The following is a 15,849-nucleotide window of genomic DNA, read 5'->3' on the forward strand; positions in this document are numbered from 1 at the left end:
GTATATTCTAATCCAAACTCTGAAAGTAAAAGAAAAGAGAAAGAAAGGCTCAACAGTAATAATTGCATAAAATAATCTGGAATGAGTATGGTGAAATCTGCAGAGGAAAAGACAAAGATTTTTATACAGAATGACATGGTAATGAGATAAATCAAGAAGAAGGGACATTAAAATGGGGGAGAAGAAAAGAACAAACTATAATTTCACTTTTCCAATAAAAATATCCATTGATATACAATTGAATCATATCTCATCCATTCCCTGCAAAACAATGCTTTTATTAAATGATGAGGTATTTTTTTTGTTAAAGTTTACTTATTGATACCCTAGGTAGTATTGTTACACATATCCCCCTTGACAAATTATTCCATTTTCTAATTGACATTACTATTATAACTTTTTGTATTAACACGTAAATTATTTTTCTTGTTTTAGTTTCAGGCTTCTACTCCTGATTTTATAACCCTTCATCATCTTAAATATTCCTCCCCCCTCTTTTATGTTCCTATCTCTCCATTATTTATAGATACTTATATTCATCTCCATCCCCATCCTGCATCATTTTTTTCCTCTAGGTTACACACTTCGTTAATGTTTCTTCATAAGTCATATCCTCTTGTCTTTTGTCATCTTTGTTACCCATTTTTGGGTCCCCTCCAGTTTGTCGGTCTTTTGTTTTTAAAGAAGATTCAAAGCCTGAGTACAGCACTCCAAGTGCAGAACAACCAAGACTGCATATATAGGAATTTTTACTTCATACAAAGAGAAATTGTTAATGAATGTTAATAATGATTAAAACCTAAAAAATTAACACAAATGACATCTTTTCAGTGCAACTCCAACAATTTTAAAAGTTTCTCTGTTTCCCTTGCCTCCCCATGTTGAATTTCCTCCCCCCTCCTTTTTTATTTATTTTTTTTTGTTCAGTTTGGTTTTATTTCAGTTTTATGAGGGTTTTTTGTTTGTGTTTTTTTTTAAGATGATTAATTGTACTGTATTTTTATAATGTATTCTTTAATTATAGTCCAGCACTTGGGCATCTTGGCAGGGGTTTCTTTGAATGAAATTCAGCTTTCCCATAGAAAGCCCAAGTTAGAGTGGGAAGCTCAGCTTAGGTACTAGATCAACATCCAATCACTTATATCAGTGAAAGGTTATAGCTGATTGATTACAAGCATGACATTATATTAAGTGAGGTGAAGATCACAGCTAAACCAAAATACTGCTAATTGGAAATAGTGTGGTAAGAATGGGAATTCAAGTAGAGATATTTGATCTTTTAGAGCTGGGCAGACATTTGTCATCATCTGAAGTTGACAGAGAGTCACACAGTAAGCCAGCAAGGTTCTGAAACTGCACTGTGATATCTGCATCATAACTTTAAACCATTTAGTGATGATATTGCATTGGCCCAATAATGTCATTATGTACTGATGCAATATTATGGCTCAATTATCCTAACATAATGTCAGAACATAGCATGTGATTATGATGTGATTTTCTGCAATCATACTGGATGCAAGATCATACCTTCACCCTGCTCCTTCCTCATCATGGCTGTTTGAAAGTAGCTAGGATTTGAAAGGCTTTCTTTCTCCCTTTCCTCATGGAGAAAAACAATACTCTTAACTGTTGGGCTGCTCTGTGCTCCTTGCTCAGAGATTATTGCTAGAGATGGGGTACAGGCTCCTCAAGACTAGGTTAATATTTTATTTCTTTTCATGATCATCTTTACATTGTTACCTCAGAGATTTGGTTTTCCATTCCAGACTTGATTATTTTTGTCCAAACTAAAATCTTGGCCTCTCTCTCTTGCCAACATCTCCTTGTGGATGTCCGACCATCAATTTGAACTCAACATGGCCAAAAGTGAACTCTTAGTCTTTCTTTCAAAAACTGTCTCCCTTTCTCAATCTCTGTGGAAAACACCACCATCCTCACTGTCACCCAAGTCTGTAAACTTTGACTTGGCCCTCTTTCTAGACCCATGTCTAAATTGTACAGCTGCTTTTTACAAAACATCTCTAAGATCCAGCCTCTCCCCTGTTCATACTGCTATAACTCTAGTCCAGGTCATAAGAACATAAGAACGGCCATACTGGGTCAGACCAAAGATCCATATAGCCCAGTATCCTCTCTTCCGACAGTGACCAATGCCAGGTGCCCCAGAGCAGCAGTTCTCAACTAGGGGTCCGAGACCCCCTTAGGGCACCGCGAGCAAGTTGTAGAGGGGCCGCCAAGCAGGGCCAGCATTAGACTTACTGGGGCCCAGGGCAGAAAGCCAAAGCCACACCGTCCCGAGCCCCATCACCTGGGTCTGAAGCTGAATCCTGAGCAACTTAGCTTTGTGGGGCCCTCTATTGGCATGGGGCCCCAGGCAGTTGCCCTGTTTGCTACCTCCTAATGCCGGCCCTGGCTTTTATATGCAGAAAAACAGTTGTTGTGGCATAGGTGGGCCGTGGAGTTTTTATAGTATGTTGGGGGGGCTCAGAAAGAAAAAAGGTTGAGAACCCCTACCCCAGAGGGAATGAACAGAACAGGTAATTATCAAGTGATCCATTCCTTGTTGCACATACCCAGCTTTTGGCAAACAGAGGCTAGGGACACCATCTCTGCCCATCCTGGCTAATAGCCATTGATGGACCTATCCTCCATGAATTTATTGAGTTATTTTTTGAACCCTGTTATAGTCTTGGACTTCACAACATCCTCTGGCAAGGAGTTCATAGAATCATAGAATATCAGGGTTGGAAGGAAACTCAGGAGGTCATCTAGTCCAACCCCCTGCTCAGAGCAGGACCAATCCCCAACCAAATCATCCCAGCCAGGGCTTTGTCAAGCCTGACCTTAAAAACCTCTAACGAAGGTGATTCTACCACCTCCCTAGGTAACGCATTTCAGTGCTTCACCACCCTCCTAGTGAAAAAGATTTTCCTAATATCCAACCTAAACCTCCCCCACTGCAACTTGAGACCATTACTCCTTGTTCTGTCATCTGCTACCACTGAGAACAGTCTAGAACCATCCTCTTTGGAACCCCCTTTCAGGTAGTTGAAAGCAGCTATCAAATCCTCCCTCATTCTTCTCTTCCGTAGACTAAACATCCCCAGTTCCCTCAGCCTCTCCTCATAAGTCATGTGTTCCAGTCCCCTAATAATTTTTGTTGCCCTCCGCTGGACTCTTTCCAATTTTTCCACATCCTTCTTGTAGTGTGGGGCCCAAAACTGGACACAATACTCCAGATGAGGCCTCACCAGTGTCGAATAGAGGGGAACAATCCGTCCCTCGATCTGCTGGCAATGCCCCTACTTATACATCCCAAAATGCCATTGGCCTTCTTGGCAGCAAGGGCACACTGTTGACTCATATCCAGCTTCTCGTCCATTGTAACCCCTAGGTCCTTTTCCGCAGAACTGCTGCCTAGCCACTCGGTTCCTAATCTGTAGCTGTGCATGGGATTCTTCCGTCCTAAGTGCAGGACTCTGCACTTGTCCTTGTTGAACCTCATCGGATTTCTTTTGGCCCAATCCTCTAATTTGTCTAGGTCCCTTTGTATCCTATCCCTACCCTCCAGCTTATCTACCTCTCCTCCCAGTTTAGTGTCATCTGCAAACTTGCTGAGGGTGCAATCCACACCATCCTCCAGATCATTTATGAAGATATTGAACAAAACTGGCCCCAGGACCGACTCTTGGGGCACTCCACTTGATACCTGCTGCCAACTAGACATGGAGCCATTGATCACTACCCGTTGAGCCCGACACTCTAGCCAGCTTTCTATCCACCTTCTAGTCCATTCATCTAGCCAATACTTCTTTAACTTGCTGGCAAGAATACTGTGGGAGACCATGTCAAAAGCTTTACTAAAGTCAAGGAACAACATGTCCACTGCTTTCCCTTCATCCACAGAGCCAGTTATCTCATCACAGAAGGCAATTAGATTAGTCAGGCATGACTTGCCATTGGTGAAGCCATGCTGACTGTTCCTGATCACTTTCCTCTCCCCTAAGTGCTTCAGAATTGATTCCTTGAGACCTGCTCCATGATTTGTTGACTGTGTGTTGTGTGAAAAAATACTTCCTTTTGCTTGTTTTAAACCTGCTGCCTACTAATTTCATTCGGTGACCCCCAGTTCTTGTGTTATTAGGAGTAAATAACACTTCCTTATTTACTTTCTGCACACCAGTCATGATTTTATAGACCTCTATCATAGCCCCCCTTAGTCATCTCTTTTCCTAGCTGAAAAGTCCCAGTCTTATTAATCTCTCCTCATGCGGCAGCCATTCCATACCCCTAATCATTTTGTTGCCCTTTTCTGAACCTTTTCCAAGTCCAATATACCTTTGTTGAGATGGGGTGACCACATCTGCATACAGTATCCAAGATGTGGGCATACCTTGGATTTATATAGAGGCATTATGATATTTTCTGTCTTATTATCTATCCCTTTCTTAATAATTCACAACATTCTGTTCACTTTTTTGACTGCTGCTGCACATTGAGTGGATGTTTTTAGAGAACTATCCACAATGACTCCAAGATCTCTTTGAGTGGTAACAGCTAATTTAGACCCCTTCATTTTATATGTATAGTTGGGATTATGTTTTCTAATGCGCATTACCTTGCATTTATCAACATTGAATTTCATCTGCCATTTTGTTGCCCGGTCACCCAGGTTCTGAGTTCCCTTTGTAGCTCTTTGCAGTCTGCTTCGGACTTAACTACCTTGAGTAGTTTTATATCCTCTGCAAATGTTGCCACCTCACTGTTTACCCCTCATTACCTTATGTCTTGACTACTGCAACCACCTCCTTTCTAGCTTTGACAACTACCATTTGTTGCTAAATATACTTACATGAAGTAGAAAGGTCACTGGTGGGTGAGACAGGGTACCAGAAAAAGTGGCACAATAGGCTCTGCTAGTGTTTCCTCAGCCCCGTTTAAGAAATAAATTGCTCATTTTAAACACACATTTTCCTGATATCTTGCAGCAGCTTCCTTTGTGCTTCCTCCCAAAATTGACTTGAATACCTTTTTCAAATACATAGTATTGTTCTCAGTAGGCTGGCCCCAAAATCTATTGACATGAAGTGGAGTCTCTCCATTTACTTGAGTGGGCTTTGGAGGTGACTGTATGTTCCCATTGTTCTTCCCCAAAATCTGATCAGCTACAATACACAAAATATGGGACATATAAATGAAAAGGGGAAGCCATGAAAAATATAGATGACAATGGCTATGATCTAATAAAGTTGTGAATAAACACTTTGTTAATAGGAAGAAACATCTCTCTCTTTTAGCCTGCTGACTCCTGGGCTAGATCCTGCAAGGGTGCTAGTGGAAGCGGATGGTATTCAGCATCTTGCATTTATCAACATTGAATTTCATCTGCAATTTTGTTGCCCAGTCACCCAGTTTTGTGAGATCCTTTTGTAGCTCTTCGCAGTCTGCTTGGGGCTTAACTATCTTGCATAGGTTTATATCCTCTGCAAATTTTGTCACCTCACTGTTTACCCCTCATTACCTCATGTCTTGACAGATGCTTAGCACCTGAGAGGCCAGGGCCTCAGTCTTGAAAAACCATTTAAAATGGAGACAGCAAGAAAAAATCATTCACCTGCACTTCATTTGTCTCAGTTACCATGAAGTGAATGGTGATAGAGCCAAAATACTGGACTAATACTATTGCAAACAGTGGTGTTCTGGAAGAAATTAAAGAGTTTTTATCTCCAGAACAGCCTCCTTCCAATGTATTTTATGGTATTTTCACAATGTTTGAGACATAGCAATGTGTGGCCTGTGTGTGTGTGGGCGGGTGGGTTTTGGAGTTTGTTTGATTTTTTTTTTTTAAATCCTCTCTGGAAACTAGATCGTCTGACTGCAGGTTTAAAAATAATCTTCAGCAGTCTCAGAATGCAAATCTCGCTTCCACACTTGTAAGACTGTTGTATGAATCTCTCCTGTGAGAAATCCGCTTCCTGATATCATGTTAATTACTAGTACAAGAACAAAAGGAACAGATGTTTGTTTGTGTTTACACCATGCAGTAATAATTCCTTGATTCCAATAGAGACCACCGTGTCAGCTGGAAAAAGGATCTTCACTCACTATTTTGGGGATGGGAAACATCTAAGTTGGAAGAGTAAGACATTAAAAGATTATCACAATCAGGGTCCAGACACCCCAGGGGGAGAACAGGGTCTGAACAGCAAAGAATAAAAAATGAATCAACTGATTGTATACAATATAATTCTACTACAATAATGGATCGAGTAAAGTCTTTTTATGAAATCTGGTGAAATGCTGCCCATGAATATCATTGTGTGATGTATGTACAGTGGTATGTAAAGAATTATGTATGTGTGCTGGAACTATGTTCCTAAAACATGGTCTGGGGAGAGCCGATAAACCAGCTTGCCTTAGAGAAAGGAATATGGATTTACCTGCCTGGGTCAAGCTTTGTATGCCAGCGAACAATGAAAGTACTTTTACTAATAAGGTAAAGCAATCAAGCTAAGAAGTGGCAGCTTGGTGATCACATCAGGGGATAGAATCTGCACCCCAGGAATCCTTCCTGACTCTTAAGCTGGAGAAAATGGACTTTGGATAATATAAGGGGAGCAAAAAGTCATTTTCATTATTCAGCACTTAGGGAACATAGTGAACAGTACTCTCTATGAAACTTGGATCCACTGGCCACAAGGGCTAGAGATGCAGGTAACTTGATACAAGTTAGAAAACTTCTTAGGCAAAGATTGTAACCAGTTCAAATTAAAAAATTTAGATGATTGAAAGCATGTTTTGTTTTGTTTGTAACCCTATTTGTATCTTTTTCTCTTGTTTAGTATCACTTAGATCTCTGCTCTTTGTTAATAAATTTATTCTTAGTTTTACTATAAACTATCTCAGTGCTGTGTGCTCTGTCTCTTTGGAGGCAGCAAACTTAATGATTTCTGTGAGTGTCCAGTAAGAGAGACTGGACATTCCAGGGAGACTTGGAAACTTCAGTGATTGTTACCTGCAAGGCAAGGTAAAGACTGGCAGAGTCTCGAGGAGTTTGCTGGCAAGGGAGACAGGCTGGAGTGCCAGGGAGCTGACACACAGCTTAGCAAATTGCTGAGGCAGAGGGTAACAAAATGGTTTACAGTTATGGGTATCCTGAGCAGAATGTCACAAAGATAAAAACCAGTGTTGAAAGTAGAGGGTCTCTTATTAAATAGCCTTTCCTGATACATATCAGATGATCACATCTTCATTATGTAATTCAGAAGAACTTGTTAAAATCTGTTCAATAAAAGCCTTGTATCTTATTTCCCTATTCACTATATCTAATTTCTGAAAGTAATTAATTTCTGCCTGCCCTATGTATACTGAATTAAATGACTAAATTGATTGACCAGCTATCCTATGAGAGGAAGAATATAACTGTGTAATGCTAAACTGAAAAAAAAATAGGTTCAAGAGTACAAAACAGATATTGCTTTAAGAAGTAAATTTAAAACATTACCTAGTATATATGTTTTCCCCTCCATTCATCTCTTAAGATATAAAAAACAAATTGAAGAATGAACTTTTAGGGGAGCTTAAAAATTCCCATTAATGTGAATACAGGCCTACCCCACACTGGTTAAAGATCATTTTTGCTCAACGAATTCTGTTTGTACCAAAGAACAGTAGAAATGACATTGATGGGGATGACCCGTCAACTGGGATTATTTAGTCTGCAGAAGAGAAGAATGAGGGGGGATTTGATAGCTGCTTTCAACTACCTGAAAGGGGGTTCCAAAGAGGATGGATCTAGACTGTTCTCAGTGGTAGCAGATGACAGAACAAGGAATAGTGGTCTCAAGTTGCAGTGGGGGAGGTTTAGGTTGGATATTAGGAAAAACTTTTTCACTAGGAGGGTGGTGAAGCACTGGAATGCATTACCTAGGGAGGTGGTGAAAGCTCCTTCCTTTGAGGTTTTTAAGGTCAGGCTTGACAAAGTCCTGGCTGGGATGATTTAGTTGGGGTTGGTCCTTCTTTGAGCAGGGAGTTGGACTAGATGACCTCCTCCTGAGGTCCTTCGAACGCAGATATTCAACGATTCTATGACCCAGTGACAAAGCCATTGCTGTTTTTACTGCATCTGTGTCACTAACATATTATTTCTATAGCCTTTGTAGCATCATCATGTTCTCTGTGCTGTTCTCACCTGAAGCATATAATTTTCCTATTCCTTGTTTGAGTTGACAGAATGATTTTTTGCACTGAATACTGTGTCATCAAAACTGTATCTTTTCTCCCCAAAAATGCTATATTGAAAAACAGTCATGCAATTTGGTGTTCATAATCATCATGTAATCAGATTAAATAGTCTACTTTACTTATCAACTTATTTAGAAAAGTATCAATCATATAAAATATAGAATGATAACCTCTTGTTAGGCTCGATTGCACCTTCCAGTGGGAAAACTTATTTGAGGACACTGTAGTGGAGGAAATTTCGATAAAGTTCTCCTTGAGGTGGATTTTTCACAAGTTGTTTCCTCCCATCCCCATGAAACAGGCAGTGAGGCCTGTCCACAGACTCAACAGTTTCCCAAAAGTTATGCGAAAGGACTTTTGAAGCTAGTGGCTGCATAAGGGATCCCTCATAAAGTGGGAAGCCCCAATGCAGAGCAAAGACAGCGGAAAATGAATCCAACCTGAGCCTATTATTTTTCCACCGTCAGCACTGTAAGAATCCCTCTTACCCAGTCTACTCTTCCCTCAACTTGCCACATCCCTCCTCATGGATCTCCCTCTATATGGTCTGAGGAGAAGGGTGGGAACACTGAAGCAAAGATGGCTGAGCCACCATTTCCATGAGTGGGGTGGCTGAGGCGATCTAAGCATAGAGCAGGGGTTCTCAACCTTTTTCTTTCTGCAGCCCCCCCAACATGTTATAAAAACTCCATGGCCCACCTGTACCTCAACTGTTTTTCTGCATATAAAAGCAGAAGTAGCAAGCAAGACTATTGCCCAGGGCCCCACACCACAGAGGGTCCTGTGAAGCTAAATTGATCAGGCTTCGACTTCAGCCCCTGGTGGCACCGTTTCTGCCCTGGGACCCAGGGAGTCTAACACTGGCCCTGCTTGGCAGACCCCCTGAAATTTGTTTGTGTGCCCCCCTCAGGGGGCCCCAGACCCCTGGTTGAGAACCACTGGCATAGAGGACCCCTTCCATAGGGGAGGGATGATCAGTCTTATCATATTGGATAAATACATCAAAAAAGCTATGTTCCAAAATTAGCCCTATTCACTCCATTCCCAACAGTCAACAATACTAAAATAAGTTCCTTTAATAGCTCACTGGTTGTCATTTGAATTTAAGTTTTTCCATAAAGAAAATCTCTGTCAACTCTGTTGTTGCCAGTTATCTGTGCAGTGTAACTTTTTGATCCTAAAGAAAGAAGGGGCAAAAAGCTACAATATTTTTCCTCCTGAAAAAGTTGGTGATATGATGGGAAATGTCAGTAAAAATGTATGTCAAGTGCTGCTGAAAATCACAAAAGAGAGTTCCCTCTGGTCATTTTATATTTATATCAAAGTTGCTATTCAAGCTGAGAACTCTGAAAGTCTCTGTCTGGTAAGCTAGTGCAACATTACTTCAGCTCAGCTTAGTAAAAATGTCACATTAGAACTTCCTGACAACTGTCTTGTTTGTTAACAATTAAAACCTGTCTTTATGGCTCCGTAACGTTCCCTTCCCCATCCAACCCCTAAGTAAGAGATGAAACAACTTGATGTGTTCACCTGATGTGTTCAACGAGATGTGCTCGTTCACCTGCACATCCACCAATGTGATCTATGCCATCATGTGCCAGCAATGCCCCTCTGCCATGTACATTGGTCAAACTGGACAGTCTCTACGTAAAAGAATAAATGGACACAAATCAGATGTCAAGAATTATAACATTCATAAACCAGTCGGAGAACACTTCAATCTCTCTGGTCACGCAATCACAGACATGAAGGTCGCTATCTTAAAACAAAAAAACTTCAAATCCAGACTCCAGCGAGAAACTGCTGAATTGGAATTCATTTGCAAATTGGATACTATTAATTTAGGCTTAAATAGAGACTGGGAGTGGCTAAGTCATTATGCAAGGTAGCCTGTTTCCTCTTGTTTTTTCCTATCCCCCCCCCAGATGTTCTGGTTTAACTTGGATTTAAACCTGGAGAATGGTCAGTTTAGATGAGCTATTACCAGCAGGAGAGTGAGTTTGTGTGTGTATGGGGGTGGGGGGGATGTGAGAAAACCTTGATCTATGCAGGAAATAGCCCGACTTGATTATGTAAAGAGTTGTCACTTTGGATGGGCTAGCACCAGCAGGAGAGTGAATTTGTGTGGGGGGGTGGAGGGTGAGAAAACCTGGATTTGTGCTGGAAATGGCCCACCTGTTGATCACTTTAGATAAGCTATTACCAGCAGGACAGTGGGGTGGGAGGAGGTATTGTTTCATGATTTCTGTGTGTATATAAAGTCTGCTGCAGTTTCCACGGTAAACATCTGATGAAGTGAGCTGTAGCTCACGAAAGCTCATGCTCAAATAAATTGGTTAGTCTCTAAGGTGCCACAAGTACTCCTTTTCTTTTTGCGAACAACAAATATGTACTAGTAAAATGCCCTATGCAAAATTTCAAGGACAATGAAAGGTTGATATTCTGAATGAACATTAAACCAGGGAAAGAAAGCAATGATCAAGCCTGCGTTATATGTAGCATCCTGAGACAAGTTGTTTTGTAAATAACAAGGTCAGTTGTTTCTCTTATTGCTCAACCATGGAAAAATCTGCTTGCTGCTCTTTTTAAAGGAAGAACTCACAATTTGAAAGCCTACCAAGAGGTGCTGCCAGTTATTGAAGTTGCTGAACCCTCTCGCTAATTGCCTTTTCCTCTTTTATCTACTGTCTTCTGACTTAATTTACACAAATATAGATATGAATAAAGACTTAATAGTAATGATCAAAATAATCTTAGCACTAGTAATACTTACTTACCAATAACAACATTATCACCATTCCTATTGTCATTCTTCCTACCCATTTCTCTCTCTCTCTGTGTATGTGTGTGTGTGCGTTTTAAAAGAATAAGTACTAGATTGGGTTGGTTCTTGAATCTTGACTGGCCACTTCAGAAAACCCATCCTCCAAATCCACAAAAAGAAAGGCAATCTGATGCTGGCTGTACTACTTATTTAACAGTGCAAGATTAAGAAGTGTAAAACAGTTGTGTAAGATTCTCTCCACGAGCTCTATTTTTCCATGCAGGATAAAAGCAACTCCCACTGAAGTGAATGGGAATTACTCTTATCCTGAAATTGGGAAATATTTAGGTTTTGTTAATTACTGATGACTATATTACTATTGCTTTGTTTTGTGACACTTTATTATAGTGTAAATGAAATACCTGTAGAGGAAAAATTGAGGCTCATAATGACAAAAATTTACAGTTCTCCAGTCATGAAATGTACAAAACTATCTGCAAAGGTCTTCATCAGACCTCTTAGTTTTGTGTGGTATATAACTGTGCTGGAATTGCACACTTTACTTTAAGAGCCGTGTTGAGGATGCTTGCAGAGTAGAGGGCTCTACAGCAAAGCATGCAGCTAGCCATTATGAAAAGAGCCAGCTAAAAGTAAGATGTGTGGGTTGTGCCTCACTGTCTTAGGGAGCAGCTTGCCATTATTGTTTTTCTGTCTCTGTCTCTGTCTTTTTGGGTTCTTGTGTGGTATTCTGGAGTCTAAGAAATAAAGTATTGTTCTGTTGCAACCTTCCAGTAGCAGTATTTATGTTTTACCTCATTTTTCTGTGTCTATACTGTGAACATAACAAACATGGCCAAGATTTTCAAAAAGAACATGATTCTGAATGCCTCAATTTTTGAGTATCTTGAGACATCTTAGGCTCTTGATTTTCAGAAAGTGGTAAGCATCAGTGCATTGAAATTCAGGCCCTTATAAACCATCTCATGTGGAGCACTCAGAATCATTAGTCAGTTGCAAATTTCCTGCAAGAATTTTTGACATTTTGATAAAATTTGCCATCTCTAATTAGGACAAGTCAAAATCACAATAATAGTAATAATTACTAATAATGTTTGCAAACCCACAATCTCACGAAAAATTAGTTTGGGTCAATTGAAATGTTTCTTTTCAATATTTGCAAACCATTTTGTTTTAATTTTGATCTTTCCTCCCCTTTTAAACCTTTTTTAAGGGTAAGTTTAGTAAAGTTCATAAATAGAAAGTGGTAATGGCTCAAAAAAGTGAAAATTTCTAGTTTGACAGTCTTGAAAGGTTTTTAACCAATTTTTTTGTGAGTCAGGTATTTCGAACCCAACACTGTTTCACAACAGTTTCAATTTTTTCTTGCGCGGGAGGGTGGGGGAAGGGCAAAACATTTTTTCTTTTGTCAAACAACAAGGTGCTGAGTATCCTTAATTTCTGTTGACATCAGAATTCAGGGTGTTCAGCACCTAATAGGATTGTGCCCAAAGCAACTACTGAAGCAAAGTGTAAATTCCAGCTAGGATGAAAAGCATTTCTTCAGTATAATTCATTCCGCTTGTAACCCAAGGCCCATTTGAAAAGTTATAAAGTAGAAAAACAAATAATAAAGCCATCCCTGGTTTGTGAGAAATGACTAAATTAAATCTGAAATCTGGGGCTTATCCTGCAAGGTGCTGAGTGCCTCCTGAGGAGTACTGAGCCTCCTCAAATCCCTTTCCTTTCAGTGGGGCTTGTGGGCTCTCAGCATCCCTCAAGAGGCGCTCAGCACCTTGAAGAATCAGGCTTCATGAGAGAGACACTTCAGAGACATAAATTCAGTTCTTCAACCTATATTTTTCCAGTCCATTCTTCTCTCCATCTCATAACCTTACGTGCTAATGACTGCTGAACTGCGTAGATGTCTGCAATTTCAGAAGGTAATCATCGCTTCTGCTTTAGTGCCTTTCTGCCGCTTTCAACAATTTATGAACAATAGCCGATGATGACTAAATAATTAATTCAGCAGAGAAAAAAAAATCTTTGAATACATTTCATATTGTTAGGAAAAGAATAATGTCACAAGAGGGACAGCGGAAAGAAGGACAGGCTCTCTCTTGCTGTTTACATGCCACAGTTGCCCCTTTCCGTATTAAAGAGACAATACCAAGGTTTTAGAAGCTCAAAATGTCACCTATCTTCTTTCAAATTGTTACAATGAGTTTTTCTGAGGCTAATGATTTTCGTTTTGTTTTCTAAATTAAGTGCTCACAATTCTCACTTGTAATTTCACCCTATGACCTTCAATTCATATGGGGGCAACTGAAAGTGGGGGAGGGCAAGGAGGGAAATGGAAATATTGCAGAGGAAATATGGGGGGGGAAGAGGGGGCACAATGTTTTCTAGCTGCACAGTAGCTCATGGAGGTGGGAGTAGGATTCAGAGGAGGGGCTGGCGTGGCCACCATGGTCTGGAAATTGGGCCAAGTGTTGGAAAGCAGGCAGGATCAGTTCCTGTTTCCCTGTCTTCCTGTCACTGTGGGTTCTGGTGGAGACACTTGGCCAGGGAGAGGGGCAGGAGCACATGTGCCAGCAGCCTGGGTAGGGTGGGGCACAGGGTACTGCCACTGGGTAGGGTGGGGACAGGGGAGCATCAGTGCACAGGGCGCCAATCACTGAGCTGGGAGGAGAGCAAAAGGCACCAGGCAACTGAGAAACTGCCTTAGGAACAGCAGGAGGAACTGCTGGGACACCCTTTCACAGCCTGGCGCTGGCTGACTCTCCCCCGTCACTGACTTGCAGTAGCTCCGCTTGCTCCTCCTCCTATCCCCCCCCTTTGCCCCCCCTCATTCACAGCAGCTACTTCCCACTACATTCATTTTCTTGCTGTTCGTCATGGAGAATTGTATGTCTGTATCTGAGTACAGAATATGATCAAAAAAAAATTTTTTAATAAGTACATAAGCCTATCATTAAAAAAAAAGTATTAAAAATAGCCAACATGGGTCTGGTCTCTCTCGAGATCTCTGTCCCATTAATTTTAGTGTCAGTAAGATCCGGCTTATTTTTATGGGGCCCACTGAAAGGAATACATTGTGCTCCCTTACCTGGCTCTGCCATAGTAGTTAATAAGCAAACACTCTTCGCATAGCTGCTGTGACATGAATCAAAGAAGCTAGTGTGCAAACAAAAGGCCTGATCCAGCCTTCAGAGAACTCCTTCTGATGTCAATAAGAGATCCGTGCAAAGGTCTTGGCCCTGTAACCACCTAGGTGTTTCTAATTGTGTTTTATTTCAGTATAATTTTATGTGTGTGAGTAGTCCCATAAGGCTTGATTATGATTTACACTAAGGCCACTTACACCACTCAGGCAGTGAAAAGGTGAGTGCAAATGCCATTTACTCCCATTTTAAGGCCCCCTTGCACTGCCAGAACTGTGTAAAGCAATATTATGGTAACAGAGAATCAAGCCCATAGATTTCAGTGGGAATGCTCCCATTACTAAATTTTTGAATGGGCTGGAGCATTTTCAGGCTCACAGGAATGGTGGATAAAGTCCAAGGATGCTTGACAAAAAATACAATATCTTAAGGTATATTTTTTAGTCAAAAACAACCATGTCAATTTTAGTTCTAAATATCAACTTGGGGAGGAAAATTAGTGTAAGAAAAAGACACAAATGATCAGGAAAAACACATATTTCAAGCTCCTACATGCAAGGTTGTTAGAAAAAAGTATCCAGCACCACTAAAATCTCAAAAACCATGTCCTCAAATGTTTTCCACACTAGTAACTTGCTTATAAGGGAACATTTATTAGTGTTACTTAAGTTACACAAAATAAATAAAGCAGAGAGGTAGGACTGAAATCAACTAGAGACAAAGTGATGCAGAACTAGATATTGATTCTATATGCACATAATCAAATATGTTTTGTGAAAGACAAAAAATAGATTACACAGAAATTATTCATTCAGGTTTTAAATATACTTAGCACAATAAGTTAAATGTTTTAGAAAAGCAAAGAGAGGGAATTAGGCTCAGCACTTTCATGAGTGTGCTGTTGCCATTTTCATTTGGCATTTTGCTGCCACTTAAAAGGCATAATTTCTAAAACAAAAATGAAGTCAGATTATATAAGGGAACACAGTACCTGCAGGATTTGCAATTAGATTCCTCTTCTCGTCTTTCAATGTCTAATCCCTTATTCCCTTCTGATTATTAAGAGAGACTCCTACCCAACACCCTGCTATTTGCTACAGCCCCAGGTAAAACCTTTCCCTCTTTCCTTTCCCTTCTTAGCTTCCATAAATTTACCTATTCCAAAAATCAGAAGATTCCACTAAGAAGCCCAGCATAGATTAAACTAGCATTTCACACTGCCTGCTTCAGGTTGCGCAAGGGGGAAAGAAAGACCCAAATCAGAGGCATGTTTTTTAACAGTGGCAACACATTTGTTGGTTGTTGTGTAACTGTCCTGATTTGAGGTCAGACTCTTCAAGACATTTATCTTTAGTTCTGATTTTCTCCATAGGTACTCCCTATAAATCCTGTTGTAGAATTTATTGGTTGCAATTTTCACTAGCTCAAAGCCTGTGGTTGACAAATTTGTTCATGAAAATACAGAATTCTCCAAGGTCCCCCACAGAAACATGAGAATTTACTGCAGAGTTTGCCTTCTGCTAACCTGGCATCAGGGTCCTCATGCTCCAGTTCTGCTGGAGTACAGGGAGTATTATCTGGAATTCTTGCATGGAGAGGAAAATATTGCCAGAAGACCCAATGGGGAAGTCTCCGAAGGTTGATCCTTTATTTTCCTAGTATTTCTGGTGCACTGGG

General features: G+C 40.4%; 1 long non-coding RNA gene across 1 annotated transcript in view; it reads right to left on the reverse strand.

The window, feature by feature from the left end:
- Positions 1-15,322, reverse strand: part of LOC140906563 (uncharacterized) — a 39,042-nt gene extending 23,720 nt beyond the window's left edge. Inside the window, exons 1-2 of the long non-coding RNA XR_012157149.1 lie at positions 15,164-15,322; positions 9,778-9,890 (exon numbers count right to left, since the gene is read on the reverse strand). This is a non-coding gene — a long non-coding RNA (uncharacterized lncRNA). The remainder of the gene's footprint in view (positions 1-9,777; positions 9,891-15,163) is intronic.
- Positions 15,323-15,849: the final 527 nt, after the last annotated feature.

Source organism: Lepidochelys kempii, chromosome 2, assembly GCF_965140265.1.
Source record: "Lepidochelys kempii isolate rLepKem1 chromosome 2, rLepKem1.hap2, whole genome shotgun sequence".
NCBI lineage: Eukaryota > Metazoa > Chordata > Testudines > Cheloniidae > Lepidochelys > Lepidochelys kempii.